Source organism: Mesocricetus auratus, unplaced genomic scaffold, assembly GCF_017639785.1.
Source record: "Mesocricetus auratus isolate SY011 unplaced genomic scaffold, BCM_Maur_2.0 Super-Scaffold_100038, whole genome shotgun sequence".
Lineage (NCBI taxonomy): Eukaryota > Metazoa > Chordata > Mammalia > Rodentia > Cricetidae > Mesocricetus > Mesocricetus auratus.
Genome location: NW_024429216.1, coordinates 9,737,611 through 9,746,571, shown reverse-complemented (window position 1 = coordinate 9,746,571; position 8,961 = coordinate 9,737,611). Strand labels below are relative to the sequence as shown.

The window sequence follows — 8,961 nt, the reverse complement described above, 5'->3', positions numbered from 1 at the left end:
TTTGTTTTGTTTTGTTTTATTTTGTTTTTTAATGTCAGATCCTTTCCCTTTTTAGTGAGCTGCTTGTGGTTTTTATTGTTACTATTGTTGAACTGTGAGAGTTCTTTATATATATTTGGCACACATTCAGATGTACAATATGTAACATTTTTTAGCACTTGAAAATGATCTTTCCACTTTCTTGATACTCGGTCTATTACTGGTTGATAGTGCTTTAACTGTACATAGTCTGGAGAAGTAGAATGTGATCTTTGATGTCTGGGTACAATACAAAATGGCTAAGTCAAGCTATTTGACATCCATTACCTCAGTCATCTCCCATTTGTTATGGTGAGACATTGAAACTCATCTTGGCTGCTCTGAGAGATACACTCTATTGACTACAGTTCTCTAACCTGCTTCTCTTTCCAATGTGAAATCTATATCCTGCTACCCACATTTCCTCACTGTTTCCTCCCCACAGCCAGTTCCTGGTGAGCACTGTTCAGTCTTCTTTCTGGGTAGAAGTTCGGCTCTTTAGCTGGGCAGGTGTTTCCTCTGAGATAAACATTTGGTTGAGGTCAGAAGGAAAGCAAACTCACAAGGCTCAGGAAGCTCCTGAAACTAACAGTACCCACTCGCCTCTCCCTGAGGTTGCATAGAGTAACTGTGTCTGGGACAGTAGGCTTTCCCACCTGCCAAGCTGCCTGTGAGTGGCACGGGGAGCTCGGGGCATGCAGCTTCATGATCTGTTACCCATGCTGAGATGAGCTTGTCTGTGATGCGGCTGTCTTCCAGTCATCCATGTTCCTAAAAGTAACCCTAAAAAACTCCATCTCAGAGCCGGGCAGTAGTGGCGCACACCTTTAATCCCAGCACTCGGGAGGCAGAGGCAGGTGGATCTCTGTGAGTTCGAGGCTGGGCTGGACCCATAGCCTCCAAAACAATACAGAGAAACCCTGTCTCGTAAAAAAAAAAACCCTCCATCTCAGTAAGCCAGACTTGAGGAAGTAGTTTAGTAGTCTGGTCAGGTTTGGTCCTCTGGAGAAGCCACACAACATGGTTGGCATCTGAGCAGGGTTTGACAAAACCGAAGATGAGTTGAGGAGATATGATAACAAGCCCGCTGTAAGAGGCCTCAGAAAGGACTATCAAGATGGACAACCAAGGCTGACCACTGTAAGGGTGGAATGTCGGTGAAGCATTAACATGATGCCTAGCTTTCCTCATGGGACATGGGATGGCACACCCGTTTGATGTGCCAGTGACATTCCATGCGGTAGGCAGGAAAACCAAAACCAAGCACCCTGAGAACGGCATGTCCATTTGGCAGAATCCCAGAGCAGCCATCTTTTTCTTCTTGGTATGGGATGGTGTTGTAGTCACTTTTCCATTGCTGTGAAGACTCAGTGGCCAAGGCAACTACAGAAGAAAGTTTATCTGGAGCTCACAGCCTCACTGAGGACCATGGGAGCACGGAAGGGGAAGAGAGCATGGTGGACGCGATGGACCCCACCAGTCTGTCCTGAAACACAGGGCATCGCATGTTTCAGCACACAGGAGGAGACTTCACAGAGTTCAGTACAAGAAACGATGATGACCACTGCACACTCTGCCCCTGAACTGCCTGAACTGGAAAAGGCTTCTAAACAAACAGTCAAAGCGCCAACCAGAGCCTGGGTCACGAGGACTCTGGTCTGAGTATGTAGGGAGAGAGGAAAAACTGAGTGATCTAACCACCCATCCACTCTAAGACAAAGGCTGTGTAACCTGAGGGCCTAGGGCAGAATCAGTCTGGGATTGACTGGCTTATAGGACCTATTAGGGACACTGTTACCATCACACAAAATCCCCAGAAGTATTAGGATGTGGAAGAGGACAGAAGGACAGCTATTTCTTTTTTTAATAACTTATTTAATTTTATTTTATGTACATTAATGTGAAGGTGTCAGATCCCCTAGAACTTGAGTTACAGACATTTGTGAACTGCCATGTGGGTGCTGGAAATTGAACCCGGTTCCTCTAGAAGAGAAGCCGGTGTTCTTAACCGCTGAGTCATCTCTCCAGCCCCAGGACAACTATTTGTAAGAAAGTTGGGGGTGCAGAGTAACATTAGATAACCAGTTTACTGAGCCACCGGCAGTTGGAAGAAGCGTGGGACAGGGAGAGGGCCTTAGTAGCTTTGCAGAGGGCCACAGTAGGACCTATTTTTCATGAGATAGAAGTTCTGTTGCATCTGAACGATTTGGACAAGCATGCAAAGAAACTCTGCAAAGTATAAAATCACATGGCTGACAAGCCCTTGATGCCCAGAAGCTTTCCGTTCTCAGGATGCTGATGTGTTGTTCGGCTGCTATGGACACCTCTGCTTTGCTGCCACAGTCAAGGAAGCACAGCCAGACCCAAAGTCATGAAGCTTTTGCCTTTTTCCAAAAGCTTTTGAGGTTGTCGTTGTGGGATTTAGATGTCTAATCTGTTTAGCGCTGTTTTAGCAGGTGGTGCTAGGGAAAGCTATTTGGTCTTCCAAACATCGTCTGTGGAAAGGGGATCTTTTCCTGCATTTGTGTCTCGGGACCTTTGTCAGAAGTAGCTGAGGGGTGGTCGGGAAGCTTCAGCAGACAACGGTGCCTGAAGTCAAGCATAACCACCTCAGTTTGGTCCCCAGGACCCACAAGGTAGAGAGAGATCAGACCCCCACAGATTTCCTCTGATGTCCTCACGCAGCCCATGGCCGGTGCCCAAGCGCACACTAACACAAAACAAATACATACATGTAAAAAATCATTTAGCTACAGGGAAGCAGTTGGACAAAGGAGTATTCTGGTTTGGGGGGTCTTGATTTGTTTTTTTGAGACAGGGTTTCTCTCTTTAACCCAGGCTGCTCTAGAACTCACTTTGTCATCCAGACTCACACTTCCCCTCACCCAGCCAACCTTAATGAAGAAAGCCCACTCTGAGAAGGAACAGATAGGGATCACACTACATGCTGATGAGCTTCCCCAGGATCACACCTCATGCTGAGTGAGCTTCCCCAGGATCACACCTCACGCTGAGTGAGCTTCCCCAGGATCACACCCCATGCTGAGTGAGCTTCTCCAGGGATCACACCCCATGCTGAGTGAGCTTCCCCAGGATCACACCCCATGCTGAGTGAGCTTCTCCAGGATCACACCCCATGCTGAGTGAGCTTCCCCAGGATCACACCTCACACTGAGTGAGCTTCTCCAGGGATCGCACCCCATGCTGAGTGAGCTTCCCCAGGATCACACCTCACGCTGAGTGAGCTTCTCCAGGGATCACACCCCATGCTGAGTGAGCTTCTCCAGGATCACACCTCACGCTGAGTGAGCTTCTCCAGGGATCACACCCCATGCTGAGTGAGCTTCTCCAGGGATCACACCCCATGCTGAGCCAGCTTCCCCAGGATCACACCTCACGCTGAGTGAGCTTCTCCAGGGATCACACCCCACGCTGAGTAAGCTTCCCCAGGATCACACCTCATGCTGAGTGAACTTCCCCAGGATCACACCTCATGCTGAGTGAACTTCTCCAGGGATCGCACCCCATGCTGAGCCAGCTTCCCCAGGATCACACCCCATGCTGAGCCAGCTTCCCCAGGATCACACCTCACGCTGAGTGAGCTTCCCCAGGATCACACCTCACGCTGAGTGAGCTTCTCCAGGGATCACACCCCACGCTGAGTAAGCTTCCCCAGGATCACACCTCACGCTGAGTGAGCTTCCCCAGGATCACACCTCATGCTGAGTGAGCTTCTCCAGGGATCGCACCCCATGCTGAGCCAGCTTCCCCAGGATCACACCTCACGCTGAGTGAGCTTCTCCAGGGATCACACCCCATGCTGAGTGAGCTTCCCCAGGATCACACCTCATGCTGGGCCAGCTTCTCCAGGGATCACACCCCATGCTGAGCCAGGATTACACCCCACGCTGAGTGAGCTTCCCCAGGGATCACACCCCATGCTGAGTGAGCTTCCCCAGGATCACACCTCACGCTGAGTGAGCTTCCCCAGGATCACACCCCATGCTGAGTGAGCTTCCCCAGGATCACACCCCATGCTGAGTGAGCTTCCCCAGGATCACACCCCACGCTGAGTGAGCTTCTCCAGGATTACACCCCACGCTGAGTGAGCTTCCCCAGGATCACACCTCACGCTGAGTGAGCTTCCCCAGGATCACACCTCACGCTGAGTGAGCTTCCCCAGGATCACACCTCACGCTGAGTGAGCTTCCCCAGGATCACACCCCATGCTGAGTGAGCTTCCCCAGGATCACACCCCATGCTCAGCCAGCTTCTCCAGGGATCACACCCCATGCTCAGAGAATGTCCCCATTCTAAATGTAAAGTGGCTTTATGCTGATTCTTTATTCCTTCTTCTGATATCCTTCCATGACAGATGAACTACCAAAAAGAAATGTCCCGATATCAGCCCCGATTGCTGCTGCCTTGGCTATTGAGTTTCTGGCTGGGCTGGCGATACTAGGAGGCCTGGCGTACTTCGCGTTTTTCAAGAAACTTGGCAGGTATGGTGACATTTCCTCTGCTACTTCCTCCTTGCTTGGGAACAGAAAAGGTTTCCTTCACCTGTCTGTCTCTAGACTGGACTTCTTCTAGCCCTTCCTAAGTGTCAGCTTCTCACTAATTCTTGGGGTTCTTAAATGTTTCCCACCCCCTAAACCCCAGTCTCTGTGGGTCATGGTCATTCTTATTCCCATGTGGCTTAGAACAGAAGACCCATTGTGTTTCCCTGCCCCACAGGAGCCACAGAAAAAAACACAAGAAGCGGCGAAAAGAACGGCGGAAGGAACGGGAACGGAAGGAACGGGAACGGAAGGAACGGGAATGGAAGGAACAGGAATGGAAGGAAGAAAACCAGCAGCAGGAGAACGTAAGAGTCAGACAGAGAATCTAGAGGGACAAGCATCAGGGTCCCCATGGGCAACCAGTGAGAAAAAAGTTCCTGCCAGTGGGAGACAAAGGGGGTGTGGTGTGAAGACAGAATGTGCCGAGCACTGAAAAGAAGAGATGTCTGGACTCGGGATGTCCCACTCCCCAGCACCAGTCAGGAAGACAGAAGACACGACAGGGTGAGAGGATCAGACACTAGGAGGGGGCCCCGTGAGACTGGGAAAGGAGGCAGCAGTAAGAGAGGAGTGGCAGCCATGGTGTGAACACACAGCAAGGACACCACGCGGCTCCCAGGAATCATCGGCTCCCAGGGTCCTTCCCAACTCAGAACCAAACACAGGTGACAGTCTCTCCTCTTCATTTAGAACCAGACGTAAGAGCATTCTCAGTGAGGACAATCGGACACCGTCCACTCACAGTAAGTAAAGGCACTGACCCTAGGGAAGCCAGAAGGTTCCACTGTGGTGATATATTATTTATGACTTATGGAAGCTTGTCTGAGGGTACAGAAGCAAAGCTAGCCACAAGCCATAGACAGGCAGTGGTGACACACACCTTTAATCCCAGCAGCCATACGAGTTAGCCATAGAGTCAGGAAGTGGTGGCACACACCTTTAATTCCAGGACTCAAGAGACAAGCAGATGGATCTCTGTTAGTTCAAGGCCACACTGTGCTACCTGAAATTGATCCAGTCCTAAAGAGAAACAGCTCACACAAAGGTGATCCCAGCACTTGGCATCACAACACCTTTAATCCCAGGATTTGAGAGGTATAAAAGGAAAAAGCAAAGGGGCCTCATGTGAAGATTTAGTCTCCAGCCATGTTCAGCAGAGGCAGCAGTCTAAGATTGCAGTCTGAGGACTCATGGAGCTAGTCAGATCACCTTTTCGTCTGAGGTAGAGGTAAGAGCTAGGGGCTGGCTGCTTTTGCTTATCTGGCCATCAGCTTGAACGCCAGTATCTATCTCTGGTTTTTTATTAATCATATTACATTCCACCACCTGCCCATCCTTCCATAGCATCCTGAACACCAGCCACTGTCTCCTGTCTGACTTACAGAGCAGATCGCATCTTCCCAGCCTCTAGTTAGAATTTTCTTTGGAACACCAGCCAGCTCCCAAATAAAGACATGGAGACTGATTCGTTATGAATGCTCCGCCTCAGCTTAGCTTGTCCCACTAACTCCTTTACCTTGATTTAACTGTTTCTATTCATCTATGTTTTGCCTCACGGATTTTTAGCTTTATTTCATCCTGTATCTCCTATTTCCCTGCTTCCTCCGTGTCTGTCTGTCTGGCCCATGGCACCTCCTTGGTGTCTCTTTTTCTTTCCGGAGGCTAAATTCCCCCTCCCACTTTCTCTCCCTGCCCAGAAGCCCCAGCTACACCTCCTCCCTTGCTATTGGCCACTCAGCTTTTTATTAGCCCAAACAGGTATCTTGGTCAGGCAAGCTAAAACAGCAACACATCTTTACATAGTTCAACAAATAATTGTGCAACACCAGCCGTCAGGTCTGTAGGTCTTCACCGCCTTCCCAGCCAGGGGAGACCAAGCCAGTGCTGAAGGGAGACTCAGTCCACCTAGGCTAGACTGGCCTGAGGGAACCACATGTCCAGGAATAAGTTCCTCACCCTCATGCCTTCCCTGACACATGTGAAGGTTGTGGTCTTTCATCCTCCCTTTCGAGACTCTCTGCTGCATGTGTGCCATGGGCCACTGTGCTCCTCCTTGTCATAGGAGCATGTCACTGATAAACACCACTGAGGAGAGGATAATCAAGGCTGTGTGAACCGGGAGACCTCCTGAACTGAATAATCCAGGTCTCTGTCCTTGTTGCCTCTCCACCGGTCCTAAGCACCTATGTCTGCAAAGGTCTCTGTAGGAGGCAAATCCTCTAACTGGCCATGGGCATCACCCGCTCAACTCCACCCCACATCGGCCACCACCTCCTGCCACCTCCTTCAGCTGCAAATCAAAGTCTTAGATCACTTTGCACTTCTGTGTCCTGGGGACACTTCTCTGGCTTCCCCAGGTCATAGCCCCCCCTCCCCGTCTGTGCCCTTAGTTCCCTGGGGCAGACAAGGGCTTCCCCTCTTTCACCCTTAGCCTGCTCACCTGCATCTGCCCACTACAGAGTCTAAAGGTGTGGAGGAGCTCACCGCTGTGTAGCTCCCAGCACAGACCAAAGGAGGAGGGGCCACGCCCTCTCCCTTGTGTCTCATGTCAGCCTGCTCTGGCCTTCAAAGGAAGGACTCCATTCTGATCAGCTCCTCTGCCCTGCGCCCTAGACCCTGATGTCTGCCAGATGGATTCAGATGAGACACATCCTATGGTGCAGGACACTGGCGGGATTCTCAGAGAATGACGGAGACATGCTCAAGAGGGAGGGTGGACATCGGCCAAAGGGCCCACAGCAGACGGGAGGCCCTCAAGGAGCGAGAGTGAACAGTGGCCAGGGACCATGGGCTGCCTGTTAAAATGGGCTGGGTGTGTCTTGTAAAGTCTCTGGCAGGACAGCCTTCCTGAGGTGTCTTTTCCTGTGCAGGACGTCACAGACCACGTGGGTTGACTCTTAAATGCGGGGACTATTGTGTTTCTCTCTGTTCTTTGCCAGAAAGCTCCAGCCACATAGTAACTTTGTATTCTTCTTAGCAATTGAGATGGTTGCAGAAAGAATTTAAATGTAGTGCCTTTTCTAAAGTGCTTGCTTGCCTGTACCTGGCCTGGGTTTAGGATCACATAAAGCAGGAACAGGGGAGCACACCTGTAGTCACAGCTCCTGGTCCCTGGAGGACATGGGGACTCCTGTTTTCTAAATAGAGGTTTTCTCAGCCGGGCGTTGGTGGCGCACGCCTTTAATCCCAGCACTCGGGAGGCAGAGGCAGGCGGATCTCTGTAAATTCGAGACTAGCCTGGACTACAGAGTGAGTTCCAGGACAGCCTCCAAAGCCACAGAGGAACCCTGTCTCGAAAAAAAAAAAAAAAACAAAAAAACAAAAAAATAGAGGTTTTCTCATGTTAGCATTTCAATAGAGTACCCACAAACACAAAAGTCCTCAAGTCAGAGGGGACACACCCACAGCGACCACATGACCTCTTCCTCCTCCCAAAACACACTTTGCTGCTACAAAGAGGGTGGCAGCCAGGACTGTGCACATCCTCGCCCACGTCTGGCTTCTGTCCACCGCTGTTCTGTGGCCCATCTAGAAGTCTCTGTTGATTCTGGCTCTGTTCTCGTTGCTGTCTCACCCTGTCCCATGGTACCAACCTGTGTCCTCCAGTGATCATGCATCAGGATGTCAGACAGCGAGTGACGAGTGTCCTGTCCCACGGCTCACGGTGCACGGAGGCCACAGCTCAGTGGTGCTAGGTCACCAGCAAGGTGAGTCTCTGACCTATGGATTGATGTCACTGACCAACACTCACACTTTCAGGTGGATGAAGTCACGTATTCCGTTCTGGACTTCAGTGCCCAGCGACCCAGACCACCAGATTCAGCCTCCATGCTCCAACAGTCACAGACATGGTTCCTGAAGTAAAATGAATCGACGGGACCCGTCCTGCTGACTACACCGTACCTTCCGCTGACTCTCACTCTTGAAACAGATGGAAAGGGGTGTGGTGGACTGGGTCTGGTTGTTACAGTGGTGGGGAAGGTGTTAGAGAATGAATTTGCCTGGTAGAGCAGGGTAGGAAGAGCAGTTCACTGAACCGTGCCACAGCTGGTGAGTCACTAGACTCACACTTGTAACAAAAAGCAATCGGCTGGGGGTAGATGATATCCCCATGCCGTTACTTTGTGTGACAAAAGTAGGTCCTGGTACACCATATGCACCATGTGGAAGAGAAGTGCAAACCCAACCATGGACAGTTCTACTAGGTTGGGGGTACTTAGGCCACGCTCACCTACAGTGTCCTCTCTCTGCCCTCACTTCTGTAAAAAAGAAACAAGCAAAAAGGCAAGTGTTCTCCTGTGAGTGGGAGTCTACACCCCTCATTCCCCCAACAGTTCAGTGGGCTCCCCAGGAAATTGACAAGCACCCTGTAATGGGGTGA

The 8,961-nt window shown here is 50.7% G+C and overlaps 1 long non-coding RNA gene across 1 annotated transcript; it reads left to right on the top strand.

Moving 5' to 3' along the window:
* Positions 1–4,824: 4,824 nt before the first annotated feature.
* On the top strand, positions 4,825–8,595 carry LOC121135555. Its single transcript, XR_005872656.1, has 3 exons — positions 4,825–4,885; positions 5,271–5,323; positions 8,340–8,595. It is a non-coding gene; the product is annotated as an uncharacterized LOC121135555 (long non-coding RNA).
* The last annotated feature ends 366 nt before the right edge of the window (positions 8,596–8,961 follow it).